Source organism: Chiloscyllium punctatum, chromosome 41 (assembly GCF_047496795.1).
Source record: "Chiloscyllium punctatum isolate Juve2018m chromosome 41, sChiPun1.3, whole genome shotgun sequence".
In the NCBI taxonomy this organism is placed as follows: Eukaryota; Metazoa; Chordata; class Chondrichthyes; order Orectolobiformes; family Hemiscylliidae; genus Chiloscyllium; species Chiloscyllium punctatum.
In genome coordinates, this window is record NC_092779.1 from 5,750,271 (window position 1) to 5,770,702 (window position 20,432).

General features: G+C 41.8%; 1 protein-coding gene across 14 annotated transcripts in view; it reads right to left on the reverse strand.

Annotated features, from left to right (window-relative positions):
• Window positions 1–20,432, reverse strand: part of LOC140464827 (cadherin-12-like) — a 627,324-nt gene that overhangs the window by 246,674 nt on the left and 360,218 nt on the right. Inside the window, exon 1 of one of the 14 annotated variants that reach the window (XM_072560319.1) lies at window positions 12,207–12,224. The exons of the other annotated variants lie outside the window; for them this stretch is intronic. The gene's annotated coding sequence lies outside the window, so the exon portion shown is untranslated. Of the gene's footprint in view, window positions 1–12,206; window positions 12,225–20,432 lie in introns of those variants that run through there. 14 annotated transcript variants of the gene reach the window in all.

A 20,432-nucleotide genomic window follows, 5' to 3' on the forward strand; every position in this document is an offset into this window, starting at 1 on the left:
AATACATTCACTATCAGGCTGATAGAAATCAGATAGAGCCATACCCTAATAATGTCTAAGCACTTAAGTCGATTCTGTTCTCCACAGGAGCAGGTTCTCAGGTGTCATCCATTAGGTCTTTTAACAGATGAACTGTTTGTGTAAACTGCCTGATTTACAGACATATAAGAACACAGCCGTTCTGTCTTGGAAATGCTGTGATACCAAGCATTAAGCAACCTAAACTGTTCATCCGCAACTCAGCTGTAATAATCATATTTCAGCATCTTACTAAACAGCCCATCAACCTCATGAACCCTGCAGGAAATATACCATCTGTTATTTTCAATGTTCTGATTAGAACTTCGAGCCCAGATGTAGATATAGCATCAAGATCACTAATAGAATTAATCACGTTGCTGTAATGAAAATGGCAGGCTGGCAAAAGACTGACAAAAGCACCTCTTTCAAAATAAGAGCAAAAAGGGGCAGAGTTAATGTTATATGAATCTTCTTGAGAACCGTTCTGAATCATTTTTATGTATAGTCATACCAGATTCAAAACGTTTACTTTGTTCTTCTCTCTCCACAGATGCAGCCAGACCTGTTGAGTTTCTCCGGCATTCACCACACTTGTTTCAGATTTCTAGCATTTACAGTATTTTCTTTTTTAAAAGAGGCAGAGTTTTGGATTCGCAAAACTGAACTGAATCTCTTCTATCTGATTGAATAAAACAATAGAAATCTGGGTGGTCTCTGTGACACAAGCCAGTTGGATGTTTTCTTACCTCTACATATTATGTAGGAAATAATCAATGCAAAATGGCAAGAGAGGAAAATATACCTTAATATAGAGAGACTTAATATTCCATTGGTGAACAAAACAACATGCAGTAAGAAAATAGAAAAAGAAATGGGATTACAAAGATATCATTGAGAGACTAATGTCTAAAATTATCAAATTAATGACCAATAAAGGTGAGAGAGAAAGGAATGGAAGGACGTGCTGATGGGTTGAGATGAGGGAGAGTAGGAAAGCTTGGGTGCAGCATAAATATCTGTTCGACTGAATGTTTGTTTATACAACATGGAAAAGGTCAATCGCAGACCATTTGAGTTCTATAAAGGGTGTTGCACTCTGTCGGAATGAACAGGTTATTTGGGATCAGGATATTAAGTTTCTTCCCTCGATGCTCAGGTTTCCACTCATTAGCCAAACTGCCAATCTTCTGTGCCACTCTTTTCAGTACCTTCCATTAGAAAACTAATATCTTGTCATCTCTTTTAGATGGATGACTGGGAGCACTTGTTATGAATGAAATGGAGTTGTCTCTGGACACTATTTGTACACTACAGGACGAAGGACCTCAAGAAATTAAATCCCCACCACTTCTGTTTGAAGAAATTGAATATTTCCTGTAAAAGCAATATTGTTCTGTGTAGCTCAATGTTTCCACATCCTGTTGACATCTGGGTTTATGTGATGGATTATGAGTCACATTTTTAATCTTTGATAAAAAAAACATTGTAGTTCATCAGTACATTTGACAACCGCTGTCAATAATGACTCACTGAAGCTGAAGGCTATACATGTCTACCCACCCTAGTTGTTATATATTCACATGCACAATGTTTAATTGAGTTCCACAGATACTGGGGGACAATATTTGAATAGAAATCTTGTATCTGGCATAAAGCAACTGTTAGTGACCATCACTGCACTCTGAATGTAGTCAATCATACCCAGATCCTTGAGGTTATCACCAATATCTTCATTTGTGATCTACAGGAGTGCAAAAATGAGCCTGAAATGATTCTGGTACACTATAGTGGACATATCTCAACTGTAGATAGATGGAATTATCTTGATGACCAAGAAATTCCCCATTTTTAAGATTGGTATGCTCTATTAATAAAATAAAATAAATGCCAAGGTTCCAGTGACCTTCAGGGAAAACAAAGCTCTAGTCAGAAAAGACATTTTCAAGGCATTTGTAGCTATTTGAAATATTTCAATAATAGCTTCCCTGGAGAGTGACAGCAACATCTTTGTTTCAGGTGCAAAGCCCAAAAGTATAAACATTGTCTCTCTGATATATGTATCTATATGACAATAATTTATAGACAAGTAATGTATTAAATTAAACTTAGGAAAGTAGCAATTGTCCATCAATCAATGACAACTGACTCACTCCCACCCAAACAGGCAAGACTGATATACGAAGAGAGACTTGTGCCTGCCACACAGTGTGTTTGATCTTTTATATCCAGCGGAAGAACTGTGAATCTGCTCTTCATAATAGGAAAATGGTAATACTCAATTATTTGACATCATAGAACATAGAACATAGAACATAGAACAATACAGCACAGAACAGGCCCTTCGGCCCACGATGTTGTGCCGCACTTCTATCCTAGATTAAGCACCCATCCATGTACCTATCCAAATGCCGCTTAAAGGTCGCCAATGAATCTGACTCTACCACTCCCTCGGGCAGCGCATTCCATGCCCCCACCACTCTCTGGGTAAAGAACCCACCCCTGACATCTCCCCTATACCTTCCACCCTTCACCTTAAATTTATGTCCCCTTGTCACACTCTGTTGTACCCGGGGAAAAAGTTTCTGACTGTCTACTCTATCTATTCCTCTGATCATCTTATAAACCTCTATCAAGTCACCCCTCATCCTTCGCCGTTCCAACGAGAAAAGGCCGAGAACTCTCAACCTATCCTCGTACGACCTACTCTCCATTCCAGGCAACATCCTGGTAAATCTTCTCTGCACCCTCTCCAAAGCTTCCACATCTTTCCTAAAGTGAGGCGACCAGAACTGCACACAATACTCCAAATGTGGCCTAACCAAAGTCCTGTACAGCTGCAACATCACCTCACGACTCTTGAATTCAATCCCTCTGCTAATGAACGATAATACTCCATAGGCCTTCTTACAAACTCTATCCACCTGAGTGGCAACCTTCAAAGATCTATGTACATAGACCCCAAGATCCCTCTGTTCCTCCACCTGACCAAGAACCCTACCATTAACCCTGTATTCCGCATTCTTATTTGTTCTTCCAAAATGGACAACCTCACACTTGGCAGGGTTGAACTCCATCTGCCACTCCTCAGCCCAGCTCTGCATCATATCATTTAATATTAAAAGAACAAATACACTATGAACTAATGATAAACACTACAAATCTATCTTGCGCATTAACTTAACTTTGATCATATTTCCCCACACTAGAACTTGGCCAAGCTCCACATAGTGATGTTGTCTGGTCTTTTGATGGTTTCAGAGGTGTCTTCTCTTTCAGTAGTTATTCTCGAGTGACCGCTCTTGAGTTACCGCTCCTATGGGTGGTGCTGCAGGGATTCTTATACTCAAGTCTTTGTGTCTTTTTTGGGAGGGTCTGGAGTATCTTCCAATGGATCAATTAAGTTTCAATCACCCTGACTGATCGGATCCAACCAGGTGTTGGCACGATGATGGCAAGGTGGTCCTTAAGTGTCCATTACTGGAGGTGCTGGGTGCATGTAGCCTTCTCCAAATAAGAGTGTAAGGCACCTCCCTATCTGATGCACACCTCAATATTTCCGATCATCCAGTCAACATTCCGTTGACTCCATTCAAACCCAGATTCAGTCGAGTATTGTAGGGTTTACAGTTACCAGGTTTGTTTGCAGACAAAAGTGAGGACTGCAGATGCTGGAGATTAGATTCAAGAGTGTGGTGCTGGAAAAGCACAGCAGGTCAGGCAGCATCTGAGGAGCAGGAAAATTGACGTTATGGGCAAAAGCCCTTTGGGCTTTTGTAAACTGTCTGCTGGTAACTGCAACCTGTCTGGATTCTGCAGCATCTTGATTACCGCAATCACTTTAGTCAAGACCAGTTCCCATTTCCCAGCATGCTTTAATCATTCTCCTCCATCTTTTGCAACTCCACGTTAAGTTCATTATTTTGAGTGGTCCATCTGGATCATTAGGACTATATTCTCTGAAGTTTAGAATAATGAGTTGTGACTCTTATAGAAACCTGTAACATTCAAATCTGACTAGACCAGATGAATGCAGGGAGGATGTTCCTGATGAGAGAGGTGTCCAGAACTAGGGGGTCACTGTGTAAGGATTCAGGGTAGGAATGAGATGAGGAGAAATCTCTTTAGCCAGAGAGTGATGAGCATTTAACAATCTGCCACAGAAAGTAGTCAAGGCAGAAACATTGACTGCTTTCAAGAAAGAGTTAGGTATCGTTCTTGGGGCTAAAGGGATCAAAGAATATGTGGAGAAAGCAGGAATAATGAACTAAGTTGGATGATCAGACATTATCAAGTTGAAGGGCTGAGTGGCCTACTCCTGCTTCTATATTTTTTATGTTTCTATGTTTAGGAGATGGAGTGCCTGGAATGTGCTGGAGGATGTTGTATGTAGCAGCAACCTGTACATGCCAAATAACGATGGAGGGTCCAGAATGGGGAAGACTGAAATGTCCAAGGCCTTGGTCTCATTCTGTTTACATTTACAGAAAGGAACATTTATCCTGTGAGTCTTCTATCATTAGTTGTGTGTCTTTTTCCTTCTCTCTGTGTTAAGGATGATTGAAGTTATGTCGGAATAATTGCCAAAGAAATTCTTTTCTGCTGAGTATGCTGTAGGAATTGGCCCATTAGTAACAACTAGCAGCATGACTTAAGGTAATCAGCTGTGGAAGTGATTTCATTCTATCTCCATCACTGCTTATTGTGCACCCACATAACTTTACCTACCTGTGATCATTTGCTGTTCAAACATTTGCCCATTTTCTACTCCCATATTATTACAAATATTTTGATTGAAATCCCATCCAGCAGTTTCCATGTTGTTCAGTTTATTCTGCAGTCTGCTGGCAATTCCCTGCCCTGTACCAATTCATTCTCACTTTCACGCCTGTCCTGACTTTCTGGTTTCTGTCCCTCAACCTTTCAAACTTCAAATGCTCATCCTCCTGTTGTAATCTCTCTACAGTGTCACTCCCCTCTGTTTCTGTAACTTCTTCATCTTCACAAATTTCTCAAAACACCGTCTCCATCAAATTCTCATCTCTCCTACACCTACACCTACCACTCACTCCACCCAATCACTAACAGGCTTAGAAATTTGATGGGGCTACTTCTCCAAACCGCTTTACTTCCTCTGAGGAAGGGTCACTGAACCCGAAACGTTAACCCTGATTTCTCTCCACAGATGCTGCCAGACCTGCTGAACTCTTCCAAAAGTTTCTGTTTTGTTTCTGATTTACAGCATCAGCATATCTTTCAGTTTGTCTCTTTACTTCCTCATCTTCTTTAAGTCATCATACAATCCATCCCTTTGACCTTGCAATATTGTTACCCTGTCGACAACCTCTCCCAGCCCAATAATGATTCTTGCTTGATGGCATTCCACCGTAGCCCCTTGGCTTTTTGATCCTATTATCAAGGCAGCTTTGTTATCATTAAAATGGCAACAATCTGAGTCTTTGGTCTCGCAGCAGGCTTGAAGAAAGTTAGCTGCAGGAATTTGGCCTGCTAGGAAACAGCAGTTACAAGCAATCCCTCCCTTCCCCAGTCCTTCTGACGCAACAAGCAGACGCAATAAGCAAATACTTCAGCAACAGCCACACAGAGTCGGTCTATACAGTCAGATAGGCTGCAGATATTTTCCTGCCTGACACCCCACTATGTTGTAAAAATTCCATAGGAGCAATTTTACAAAGCACACATAATGGTTAGCTCAGTTGGCTGGATGACTTGTTTATGATATAGAGTGATGCCAACAAGTGTGGGTTTGATTTCTGCACTAGCTGAGGTTACCGTGAAGGACGCTCCTTTTCAACCTCTCCCCTTGCCCGGTAGGTAATGAAATCTGAATTGAGCAAAAACTTGGAAGCAAAATAAACTTGTCTATTAGTGATGTGTAACCTTTCTTGATTTTTGTAAAAACCCATGTGGTTCACTAATGTCCTGCAGAGAAGGAAATCTGCTGCTTTTACCCAGCCTGGCATACATGTCACACTCGACCCACAACAATGCCCAAAAGACCATACGGCACAGAAGTACACCATCCACCCTATCAAGTCTGATGTGCCATTTCATGAGATTGTGGCTGATCTGATAATCCTCAACTCCACTTTCCTGCCTTATCCCCACACCCTCCATTTCCTTACTGATTTAAAAATCTGTCTCAGCCAGGAATATATTCAATGACCCCGCCTTGATAGCCCTCTGCAGCAAAGAATGCCACAGATTCATTATCCTCAGAGAGAAGAAATTCCTCCTCTTCTCTGTCCGAAATGTGTGACCCTTTTATTCTGAGATAATGCCCTCTGGTCCAAGACTTTCTCAGAAAGGGAAACAATCTCTCCACATCTACCCTGCCAAGTCACCTAAGAATCTTGTATGTTTCAACAAAATCACATCTCAGTCCAAGCCCAGGCTCAAAGCCTTTTGAAATAGTCAAGAAGGTCATTTAGTTCCCAGAGAATTGGCCTGGCCAAAGATACCCACAAACAATGAGTGGATGATCAATAAAAGCCAGTGGGATTCAGAGTCATGAAACAATAACAGCTGCAGCGTATGGGAAATTGTATACTTCGTTGTTCAATAACCATTGCTAGAGAAATTCAGGCAACAAACTTATAACGCTACCGTTTGTGTCCTGCTATCCGCTTCCACCTCAATGCAATAACTAGATAACTAGACACTGGCATTGCTCTGACTCCAGATAATGTCACATTCCACATGGAAGACTGAGTGCCAGAGAAAGAGAGCAACCCGGGAGAACAAAAAAAAAAGGAAAATCTAGCTCGCTGAGTTTAATCAGAGCCATTCGCCACTTAATAGCCTTGATTGCTGCACTCCCCGAAGAATTGCAACTCCTGGCTGACATTTTGCGTAGATGTCAGAAATCAGAAACCTCCATACACTGATGATTGACTGGTTTGTGGCATGTTGAGCTCCTGTTTGTGTCTCTCATTGTACCCTTGGCAAACAGACATGCACCTGCTCACTCATCTAATTCTGTCTGTTGGCTCGCAACATCACAGGTCCCCAGAGTTGGTGAACACTGCAACTCAAAACGATAGCCAGGATTTAACTAACTCCAGCACGAGCAGCCATGCAGGCCTACTCAGTTACTTTCCAGAGTGAAATAAAGATACATTTATCTTCAGTACAATGATCTCAGCCAGAGCTATTAATCACTAGCATGTTCAGATAGCAGTGACGACAACACAGGAGAATATTGTCTGTATGAAAACAATGTAATGATCTTTTTTTGTGCATTGCATTGTTCGTCTGCTTCTAAAAGGAGGTTCGTATTTCTCTCCAAACCCCAGAATTGTTGTAATGAAGAAGTGATTTGGCTCATTGTGTTCACACGGGCTTTCCAAATGACCACCTCACTCACTGTCATTGCTTTTTCCATGCAACCAAGCACATTGTTCCTCTTCAATTAACAGCCATTTAAACCTCAATTCAGCCTATCTCCACCTCACCCTGAGACATATCTAGGTCTGAAGTAAAGATGACTTGCACTGTGACTGAACTGCAAGAGTTTGAGACATAAGCAAATTAAAATTGGACTGAGCTGACAGCTCTGAAAGGTGGGTTACAAAGGCAGCATCCCATTGTCTAACAATAACAATTCAAACAAAGAAATTAACTAGCAGGCATAGGCAGCTGAATCCCTTGAGTCAGCTTGGTCATTCAATAAGAAGAAAAAATGAAGCAAGAAAAAGCTTTTCATAGCGTAAGTAGTTAGGGTCTGGAATACGACGGAAGCAGTTCAAACAGGATGCTGGATAGTTTTTAGATTAAATTACCTACAGCGTGGAAACAGGCCCTTTGGCCCAACAAGTCCACACTGACCCTCCGAAGAGTAACCCACCCAGACCCACTTCCCTCTGACTAACGCACCTAACCTTTGGGCAAGTTAGCATGGCTAATTCACCTGACCGGCACATCTTTGGACTGTGGGAGGAAACCCACACAGACACTGGGAGAATGCGCAAACTCCATACAGACAGTTGCCCCAGGTTGGAATTGAACCTGGGACCCTGGTGCTGTGAGGTAGCAGTGCTAACCACTGAGCCACCATGTCACATTGGATAGTTATTTGGATAGAAATAGTGTGCAATTATTTGAGGAATAAAGTATGGACTAGGTGGTGATGCTTGGTTAAAGAACTAGTGAAGGCAGGATTGGCTGAATGGGCTCAATCTGCACCATACCAACTCAGTGATTCCAAAGTTCTATCACTGACAGAACTACGTTCTGCCTATCCCCAATCATCAATCACCTCCTGCTTCTCAGGAACCTATCTACCTCTGTCTTAAAATCATGTAAAGATTCTGTTTCCACCACTTCTCCGCAGAGAGATCCAAACACTCACCACCTTTTTTGTTTTTCTTTGAGATCTCTGTCTTAAATGGATGACCCAACACAATATTTCCAATGTAAGCTGTGACTCCAAAGATAAGCAAATGTAATTAGTGACTTGACCACACATTCCAAAACATCACAGCATTGGGACTTTGCACCATTTTATACTTTATTCTACAGGCTTCAAGAATATCCATTGAATAAAGTTTATTTTTCCCCTGGTATTCTATTACTTCCTTCGCTACGTACATGTGCGCGTGTGTGTTTCTGTGCGTGCATGTCTCATTGTGTGCGTATGCAGGTATCTGTGTGTATGTGTGCGAGATATCTAAAAAATACTCTTGCAGCCTTCTTCAAGATTACTAGCTACCTTATCCTAATATTTCATTCTCTTCCCCCAATCCTCAATGAGGCTTCCCAATCCTCTGGCTTCTTATCTTCATCACATTCTGATTCTAATTTTGCTTTCATGCTGTCCTTGACTTCAGCCATGGTTACCATATCCTCCACTTGGTGTATTTCTTCATCCTTGGGATGAATTTCTGTGCCACCCGAGTTATCCCCAGAAATTCCTGCCATTGCTGCTCCATTGCCTTCCCTGCTAGGCTCCCCTTCCAATCACTAGATGATGGGTTTATGCCCAAAACATCGACTCTCCTGCTCCTCAGATGCTGCCTGACCTGCTGTGCTTTCCCAGTGCCACACTTTTTGACTCTTCCCTTCCAATCACCCCTGACCAGCTCCTCCCTCATGTCTCAGAGCACTGTGTAGTTCTCAGCATCAAGACATTCTGATTCCTTTATATTCTTCCTGTGAAACTAGACAATTTCACACTTTCTTCCACATTTCAGTGCATTTGCCAAATCTTTGGCCATGTATTTAACTTGTGTATCTCTCTCCCTTATGTCCTCCTCCAACTTATTTTTGGACATATCTTTGTGTTGTCAATAAATTAAGTAATAGTACTTTCAATTCTTCATGTAAATGTTGAACCTGTGTCACATGACACACATTGATAAGATGCAATGAAGAAAACTAACTTAAGTCTTTCCTTTTCTCGTTAGCTAGTCTTCTCTTCATGCTAATAGATTTTTTTCTGTAATGTTTGATGCAATTCCTTATCAAGTATGTTCTAGAAATCAAAGACTTGTACCTTTTACTGGTTCCCCTTTATCCACAGGTTCACCTGTTCAGGTTACTTTTCTTTCTTTTTCTCTTTTTCCTGTTTTCCTTTCCTTCTCTCCTTTTACTTGCCTCTTGCCCTGAGCTCAGTCAGTATCTGCAGAGTCAGGAATCCCAGCGTGGATTCAAGTGGGCCCAGCACCGATTTCTTGATGAGCGAGCCCCTGCTCACGTTTCTGGAATGGGCAGAGGACCTGGCATGGGAACTGGCGGCTGCTACATCAGCGGAAGAGACTTTAGTGAGAGGGACTAGCGGTGAAAGGTGGTGCCTGAGGATCAATGACTGTGTCTTTGGTTAGATCTGGTGGTGGTGGTGGTGGTGGTGAGGGCGTGGTGGAAGGGCCATCACAGTGACATGGAGGAGGTGGGCCCAGGGTGAGAGACATGACTCTTATGTTGGTGGTTCTGGTGGTGAGGTGGTGGCAGGGAGAATCAGCCTGGCGGTAAAAGATGGCGCCTGAAGAATGGTGACTTCAATGTTGGTTGTTTCCAGTGTAGATGGCAGTGAGGCGGTGGAGGAGAAATGGCACTGAAGGTGTTCGTTGATGATGAGACAGCTCAGGACTGATAGACTCCCTTTAAGCTATGTCTTTCTACCATTTTTATTATTTTTGAAACTATTCAAAATGACACTGCATTGTGGTGACAGTGGAAAAGCTTTTCACTTTTTTTTACTGATTTTTCTCACTAACATAAACGTGACAATAAAAAATCATTCATTCATTCATTCATTCATGCCTATGTTACTTCCTCAAATGCCTTCAATTAATTAGCTAAACATGCTTCCCCTTTCATTAAACCATGTTGACTCTCCCTAATTACGTTGAACTTGTATTAGTCTCGAAGTTTCCAAGCCATGTAAGGTGTTCATGGCGCAAATGACCAATTTTTTTTTAACAAGCTTACCTTTGACCATGTTGAAGGATGTTATGGCCTGGGGGAAATTATTTAATTTCCCCTCTTTTATTGATCAGGTTAGTTGCAATTTCTTTTTGCATGCAGCTATCACACTAGTTGCAACTTCATTGAGTGGATTGGATTAAGCGGGGGCAAATCTAAACCTATCCTTAATGAAAGGAAGAAGAACTTAGTCAGCTCCTACTCAAACAAAACCAATTAAACTGTAACATCAAACACCTACACAAATACAGGTGATAAGTGTAAAAAGCTGAAAATGTGTTGTTGGAAAAGCGCAGCAGGTCAGGCAGCATCCAAGGAGCAGGAGAATCGACATTTCGGGCATCAGCCCTTCTTCAGGCTGATGCCTGAAACGTCGATTCTCCTGCTCCTTGGATGCTGCCTGACCTGCTGCGCTTTTCCAGCAACACATTTTCAGCTCTGATCTCCAGCATCTGCAGTCCTCACTTTCTCCTCGATAAGTGTAAAAATAAAACCGTGTGTCTGATAATTATGAATAGATAAAAGCAAATGCAATTTGAGTCTCTCGGGTTCTTGGAGTTGAGTGTAAAAATTGACATTTTGATTGATTAGATTTTGCCTGCTTTTTCCTTGGCAGCCATGACATTTAAAGCATCCTGAAATTCTCAATGGATGGTTATTTTCCCAAGTTGTTGCTTAACCACATACTACTTCCAAGAGATGGCAAAGCACTGGAAAATAAAAATGTAGAGAAAGAACGTAAGTCTTCCAGGTTCTGCTGGTAGCAACCCACTTTCCTCTATCTCTGCTCTGCCAAGAAAGCTTCTGAAATATGGTTCAGGTGTGCATTGCTGGATCAAGATCCATTGTCTTTGCAAAATGAAGAATTCACAGGTAACATTTCACATCTCGATAGGCAAAATTATCATGCAAGTTTTAAATAAACAGGATATAAATTTCATAGCACTGACATGTTTATTTGGTTTCACTGTACTTGGATGAAATAATAATTGTCATGGAGCTGGTTCAATATACCTTGTTTAGGTTCCCTGGAATTGCATCCATCTATGGTTGGGTAATTATTGCATTCATTCTCCATTCATACTTGTCTTCTTTTAAAGATCACTTTAATCCATGAATGATACAGATTTTAAAATTGGATGATGGAAGTTGAATATTGATGGTTTCCATTTACCGTAATAGTTATGAGGAGAAAATGTCAGAGTGATATGAAGGAAATTGCGGAGCTGAGGGGCCTGGCAGCTGAACAAATGGCTACCGATGGTGAAGCAAATAAAATCAGGGAGAGGCCAGAACTGGAGGATTGTAGAAATCCTGGACGATTGTGGGTCCAAAAGAGAGAAAAATTGAAATCAAGTTGAAAATGGCTATGTTCTGAGGAAGGGTCACTGGACCTGAAATGTTCACTCTGATTTCTCTCCACAGATGCTGCTGGACCTGCTGAGATTTTCTAGCAATTTCTGTCTTCGTTTCTGATTTACAGCATCAACAGTTCTTTTGATTTTTGTTGGAAATGTCAAGGCAACGTTGATGCAGTTAGAAGAAGGAAAGCCAACACACATGAAACTCTGGTTTCAACTCTCACCCATACAAGAAATCATACTGTATGGAGCTGTAAGAAATAAATCATCAGTTCAATTAGAGAATTAAGATTACATTGTGAAATAGGAAACATGAAGATGAAGTGATTTTTAAACAGCAGAAGATCTAATTCTGAGTTAGAGAATTTGTCAGTGGTAACTTACTTTTACTGGAAGTAGACTGAATTTTATCATCTCTTTATTATACTGCAGCAAGCCTGGTTCTTGGAGGTGGAGATGGTTCAACACAGATGATCATGTAATAAAGTTGACTGTAATATTCAAGCTGAAAGCACACTGCAGTACATGGTGCTTGCTGCAGTGTTCACAAGCTGAAGGCCTGTAGATATGGCTGTTGCATGGCTGTAATTACATTTAAAGGTAGCAGATTTTTTTGTGGTTGAATTAAATACAGCTTCTTTTTGTCCACAAGCATGATTGGTGAGATTTATTTATTCCCTAATTTTCTTAGCATTTGATCATTTTTACAGGTGTATTGAGACGATAATCTACCAGTGAATGTTTGAATGGAGCTGTGTAATAGGTTCAATGTCAACATGGTAGAAAAGTTTCGGAGTTGCAAAAATAATCCACGGCAAGAAATAAGTAAGTTTGAGGTCTGGTCAAGATTATCGAATTGACTATGTATTTTTAGCCTATTAACCATAAGACCTGTTAATTTGAATGCACAATGCCTTAAAATCCTTTCTCATTGCCCTGAACTTTTGATGCCTTAAGGGTAACAATCTGGGAAGGTCCTGTGCATTACCTTCCAATTTACTAAACAACTACATAAACTATTAACATAGACATTGGTTAGTAGATGTGGTTCTGTTCGCCAAGCTGGGAATTTGTGTTGCAAACGTTTCGTCCCCTGTCTAGGTGACATCTTCAGTGCTTGGGAGCCTCCTGTGAAGCGCTTCTGTGATGTTTCCTCCGGCTTTTATAGTGATTTGTCTCTGCCGCTTCCAGTTGTCAGTTCCAGCTGTCCGCTGCAGTGGCCGGTATATTGGGTCCAGGTCGATGTGTTTGTTGATAGAATCTGTGGATGAGTGCCATGCCTCTAGGAATTCCCTGGCTGTTCTCTGTTTGGCTTGTCCTATAATAGTAGCGTTGTCCCAGTCGAATTCATGTCGCTTGTCATCTGCGTGTGTGGATACTAAGGATAGCTGGTCGTGTCGTTTCATGGCTAGTTGGTGTTCATGGATGCGGATCATTAGCTGTCTTCCTGTTTGTCCTATGTAGTGTTTTGAGCAGTTCTTGCATGGGATTTTGTACATTACATTGGTTTTGCTCATGCTGGGTATCGGGTCCTTCGTTCTGGTGAGTTGTTGTCTGAGTGTGGCTGTTGGTTTGTGTGCTGTTATGAGTCCTAGTGGTCGCAGTAGTCTGGCTGTCAGTTCGGAAATGCTCCTGATGTATGGTAGTGTGGCTAGTCCTTTGGGTTGTGGCATGTCCTCGTTCTGTTGACTTTCATCAACAGATGCCTAAGGGAAATCTTCTCCCAAACATTGGTTAGTAGAACCTTGCCCCCAGTCATCCTCCAGTAGCTGATTAACAAAAACTTCTATTTCCTCTTTCTCACCAATGTTTCTTTTCCCTTCCCCACCCCCCACTACTTAACCCTCTATTCGTCCCACAACTCACTCCTCCATTCTCCCTCTTGCCTCTTCCTCAGCTTGCCACTCCTTCACCCTGCACCAGTTCTCATCTGCTACCACTACTAACCCAACCTGTTCCCCAGAAAACAGTTCTTACCTGTGTTCCTCCCCTTCCTCTCTCCCCACATCTCCTGCCTTGTGTCCCCTCCTTCTCTCTGCACTCCCAATTAACCCCATTGTCCCATTTACTCTGCTCCTCTACATGCTCTTTCTCCCCTACTCTTGAAGAAGTTTGGCATGTTATGAATTGAATAGCATTTTCTACTGAGGGTTAAGTGATAAATTCAGCACTGTCTGTAGCTCTCGCCCCTTTAAGGATCTGAATTCTGAACCATTGCTCTCTGATCAATCAGATTTAGTTCTGTAAGTTTGTCCTCATAACGTGGACCACAAAACACTTAACTTTCTCTGTTCGTTTTGCTGTCAACTCCTTCCTTCCAACACACCAGCCGCCTTCTGGTTCATAAGGTACTGAAAGCAACCCAACTTATTTCATATGAAACCTGCACAAACATCTGTTGGAGGTTAAAATAATGTGTTTTGATTTGCAATCAAATCTTAAGGGCGCCATCCTCGAACTTGATTAGCTTTCTTAGTAACCCACAAAAACATCCTGTGATTGATCAATAATCACACTCAATTCCTTTCATTTTCTGCCATTACTAATGGAGATGCTCTTGGCAAGAACTGAACATTGATGTCTGCTCTTCCGTCTCGCATTATCATACACTACCAATATTCAAATCCACCTGTTATTCCTCATCCTACACACTTAATTAGTTCAGAACCCTGTAAAATTCTAACAATCTCCTTTATAAACAACACCTGGCTGTACAACTCTGTGCTATCAATAATTTAAAACACTTGTCACTGAGCTATTCCCAAATAAAGTGAAAAGCAATGTTCCAAGACAGACCTCATAGAATTACACAAGATATACACCACAGAGACAGGTCATTCTGCCTAAATAGTCCATGCTGCTGTTGATTCTCCACTTGAACTCTGTCCCATTTTCCCTTATCCTAATGTACCATTATAACAGTTATTGCTTTCTCTCTCCTATTTCCAAAGTAGCGCACTATCCGCTTTGAGATCTCCCTGTGATTGCAAGTTCCACGTTTGTTTCTCCTGAATTCCCTATTTGATTTCTTGGTGACTATCTTTCATGGTCTCCAGTTATGCTTTCCCCAAGAAAAGAAAATATTCTTATCCTCCACCAAGGCCATTCATAAATTGAAAGGCCACCACTAGATTACCTCTGAGCTACTTTCTTTTTCAACAAGAGATTCAGCCTTGATGCTCCTTTCCCGACATCAACACTTTCCTGCTGTCATCATGATAACCTATAAACTAGGAGCAACAGTAGGCCATTCAGCCTTTCTAGCCTGCTTCACCATTCAGTCAAATAAAATGTCCACAGTTGCTGTTGGTGAGATTTGAACCATCCCTGTATCCCCTGAGTGTTTCAGGATTTCTAGTGCTGAGGCAATACCCCTCTACCATCATACATTCCCATAGAGCAAAAGAAGAAAAGAGCAGGAGTAGGCCATTCGGCCCCTCAAGTCTGCTCTGCCATTCAATATGATCACAGCTGATCATTGAGCTCAATGCTCTCATCCCACCCTCCCTTGATCTCTTTAGCCACAAGAGTGATATCTACCTTCTTCTTTAAAATACTCAATGTTTGGACTCAACCATTTTCTGTGACAGTGAATTCAACAGGCTCACCACTCTTTGGTTGAAGACATTTCTCCACATCTCAGTCTGAAAAGGTTTACCCATCATCTTTAATCCATGATCTTAGTTCTCGCCTCCCCCACCATCGGATACATCATTCCTGTACCTAACCTGTCTAGTCCTGTTAGAATTTTAACGATTTCCATGAGATTCCCGCCTGCCACCTTCCCCCTTTCCCCCCCCCCCCCCCCCCATTCTTCTAAACTCCAGGGAATATAATCGTAAGTGACTCAATCTCTTTTCATGCACCAATCCTGCCATCTCAGGAATTAACTTGGAAAATCTTCCCTGTGTGCCTTCTGTAGCAACAGCATCCTTCGTCCAATATGGAGATCAAAACTGCACATATTACTCCAGGTGTGGCCTCATCAATGCTGCAAGATAGCATTGGGGTGGCACAGTGGCTCGGTGGTTAGCACTGTTACCTCACAGTACCAGGGTCCTAGGTTCGATTCCAGCCTTGGGTAACTGTTTGTGTGGAGCTTGTACATTCTCCCTGTGTCTGCATGGGTTTCCTCCCACAGTCCAATGATGTGCAGGTCAGGGTGAATTGGCCATGCTACATTGCCTGTAGTGCTAGGTGCATTAGTCAGAAGGAATTGGGTCTGGGTGGGGTCCCTCTTCAGAGGGTTGGTGTGGACTGGTTGGGCTGAAGTGCCTGTTTCCACACTGTAGGGAATCTAATTTAAAAAAAGACATCTTTGTTCCCGTAGTTGAGTTTTCTCACTATGAAGGCCAATATGTGATTTGCCTTCTTTTCTGCCTGCTGTACCTGTCTGTCTCCATTGCAGTGATTAGTGCATGAGGACAGCCAGGTTTTGCTGAATATTCCCCTAAATTGATACATTCCTTTCAACATCTTGTTGATAGCATGGTGACCAGAACTGCAGAGTTCCTAAAAGTGATCCAGCTAAGGTTTGATGAAGCTGCAGTATAATTTTCCCACACTTCAATTCTATCCTTCTAAAATTACCAACATGAAGCAATTACTTTACTGCCTTGATGAAATGTGGTGCAACTTTGAGTGATTAATGCATTTGCACTCAATACTCCCTTTGTACTTCTTCTTACCTAGTCTTGCACACTCCCAGTAACAAATTACTTACCCAGTCTTCCTGTCAAAGTGCAGAACCTCACATTTGTCTGTGGTGAACTTTAGTTACCATTTGCAGTGAAATTGCAATGAATCAGATGAATTGGATAACTTCAGATGTGGTGAAGTTGTCAGTCATTCCTGCCCACAGGATGGGAAGTCCAACAGTAGGATGGCCGTGATAGCTAATGTTCCTGGCTGTGAGCTCCTGGTTAGCATAATGCAAGAATGCTTATCATGTGACCACTTTAACTAACTGGAGTGAAGTTAGGCCATGCAGAATCACAAAATGTTGGATGAGGCAACATGAAAGCTGCAAAATAGTTTCATCCATTTCCTGGATGAGTGTGCATGAGATGATATTTCTGGTACAGATGAAACAGGCCAGCTTTGTTATCTTATTATCAGGGCACTCTTTAATGTTTGAAGATGAAATGTGTCATGGTGGGCCTTGAAGCAAGTTACAACAAGCCAAGATGTTTGACGTTGACGACCTTGACTACATGACTAATTTATGTGAAGACAACACGCTCAGCAGAAAAATAAAGTTACTAAACATTTTTGAAGTGAACTTGCAACCCTTATCAATACCTTCACTGCACAACATTTTTTTCACATCTTTCCTGTGTCACTGTTTTTGTTTGGACTTGCCTTGACATAGTGTGCAATAAAAACAAAAGTCACTGGAAAAGCTCAGTTGGTCTGGCAGCATCTGTGGAAAGAAATCACTAACTCTGGTCGAGTGATCTTTCCAGCAATTTGTTTTTTCTGATTTACAGCATCCTCAGTTCCTTCAGTTCTTATTTGACAGTGTGTGCTTGTAGGCAATTTAAGTCACATTGGGATTTCTTCAGCTATTTCAAAACTCGGCTTAATATGAATTTGTGGGCAAGCTCCCAGCGATTCCCCTGGGCATGATTTCCTTGTTTTAGGTAATTTCGACACTTTAATTAATGTACTTGTGCAATTTTTTTTTTGCCGCCTCCTCAGTATTGACTATCTCCTCAATTTAGTGTCATCCACCAATTTAGAACTTGTGGTTTGATTCTGAAGTCAAAATGTTTAATGTAAAATGGTGAATAGCACTGACCCCAGAACTGATCCTTTATGTCACTCTTAATAACTACTCTTCCTTCCCATTCACTGAATACTGTCTTGAAGCAGTTCACAATCCATTCTGCCACTAATTCCACAGCCTCTGACCTTATTCATTAGTCTCTGGTGCACTTTCTCAGAGGCCTTTAGAGAATGTAGATAAATGACTGTGTTACCAATATCTGGTCTCGCTTGGTTACCTCTTCAAAAATTTCATGAAGGTTACTGAAGCAAACTTTTTCCTTTTAAAATCCAGGCTGACTACTTACTTTCATATTTCTCATGTGAGATATCTATTCTCTATCTGTTGTCTATTTTATTGTTCATCCCACTAACATTAAACTGGTTTACAACTTTCTATCATGTTGAATGCTGTTTATTAAATTAAGGATTACATGAATTGTCTGCCAATCTTATGGAAAAATATGTTTTCCAATGAATTTTTAAAAATATGCTATAATGCTTCTGCCAACTAATCCTGGGACACTTATACACAGAAGCAATCCATCAGGATCAGGATCTTTATCCTGTTTAAGTTTGTTGTTGGAAAATGGGATGAGAACAGGGAATTCAATGAGCTGAAGACCCTTGTTCTACACTGTAGACATCCACAAGTCTATGACATTAAGTTTATTCAACATATCTCATTTCCATCATTTTAAATAAACTGATTACATTGTTCATCCCATCATTCAATAATGTCTCCTTGTTCTAGCTCCTTGGTAAATACTGACATAATGATTTTAAATTTCTGAACTTCCTCTCTCATAACCTGTAGCATTAGCTTGTCTATCCCCGATTGGTCTTATTCATACGCAGCCATCTTTTTAATTGATATATCAAAAAAAAGTTTTATTCTTTTGTTGCTTGATAATTTCATTGCATAATTCCATCTTGGCTTCCTAATTGCATTTTTAACTTGTCTCTGTATTTTCTCTTGTCACTTTGTTGCTGTCTATGTATTTAACACCCGTTTCTTCCCAATGCTCATCAGGAGTGTAAGTGAACACTTTAATATCTTTATTCACCTGTGAACTCCTACACAGGTTCAGTTTGCTCTTTTCTTTCAGAGCATTGTATTTTCCCCACACTCTGGCAAACACTTTCCACATCATTTAGTTGAATCTTACATTTCTTTGGCCAAGTCCAAATTGCTTCAAGGGTTTTACACTGTAAGGCTGAGCAAGTTTCCTTGCTGTATTGGATTAAACTTGCCTCATTAACTACCTACCCAATTCCTCGCTTTCATCATATTCCGCCAGGCCTCATCTTAATGCACAACATTCTCAAAACAACTTGCCACTCAGTGGCTATCCATCAAAAGACAGGTAACCCTTGTACCTGTGCCATCTTTAAAAATGTGTTGTGCTCCCAGGACAGGTTGTATGGGTCTAGTTATACCCCCCCGAGACAGGTTGTGTGGTCTGGAGCTGCCCTGCACGGTCCTTGACCTTTGCCCTGACATCGCAGACGGGGGGAGGGTGTCACCGTCCCACTGTGAGAGCAGGGACATGGAGCTCCTGCTGGATGGGGTGGTGCTGAGGTGGGGCTTGCTCATCCCCCTGGACCAGCAGAGGGGACCCAGACACCTGACCCTGCCCAGGAGGGGGCGCCCCGAAACCAGCAGGATGGGACCATTCGCTATAGCAGATTCGCCGCCACCGATTAGCCACTGCCCTCTGACCACCAAGGACACTTAGCCACCACCCATTGGCCACTGAAGCCGATTCTGCAAATAAGCAGATTCGCTGATGATGATTAGCCTTTAACCCTTTGACCACCGAGCGTATCTAAACCTTTGTTTCCCCATGATATATGGTCGGTCTATGAGACAACAATAAAAGATGAAGATCACATAAATAATCACACTGAAGTCGCTCACCGGAGAATTGCTTTTGAACTCTGAGCTCACCACCCAACCGTATGGAAATTTATTGGAATGTAAATGAAAGTGCAAAAGGGGTGAGATTTATATATGGAATAGCTGATAAGCGGGTTACCCACTACGAATAAAGCTTAAAAAAAAAATCGAGACACAGACAATAGAATAAAAAAAATTGTTCTTGAATACGGTGAAAGAGATTGTTTAGAATATCTTAAAAGAATAGCACATAACTATCAAATGAACTAAAACAATTCATTGTTTAATATTAACGTGAAATTTTACTGCCATTATGAAGATTTTTAAAATCTATTTCCTTTCTCTGGTTAAAGTTTGTAACTCATTTTTATATATAAACCAATAAAATGATATTCAGTTTACCTCTCTTTTTTTTTCTTATCAATATGTAGTATGTAGTTGTATTAATAAAGGGGACTGAGAAGTATGAAAGAACAGGTGGGAGGGAAAACAATCATCAGTACATATATATATTTCCGGTGGTGAATAGTCTCCAGAGGTCAAACGACCCCAGTGGAGAAACGTTGGTGGAGAACCGACAGTGGCTAATCATCAGGGGCAAATCGTCACTGCCCCGGCACCAGACCCTGCCCAGGAGGCGGTATCCTGACACTACACCCTGCCCAGAAGGGGGCACCGTACCCTGCCCCAGGAGGGGGCACTGTGGCACCACACCCTGCCCAGTAGGGGGGACCCTGACACCAGACCCTGCCCAGGAGGGGGATCCCCGATGCCAGACACTGCCCAGGAGAGGGCACCCAACACCAGACCCTGACCAACAAGGGAGGACCTCCAACACCAGACCCTGCCCAACAGGAGGGACCCTGAAAGCAGACCCTGCCCAGCAGGGGTCACCCCAACACCAGATCCTGCCCAGGAGGGGACACCATGGCACCAGACCCTAC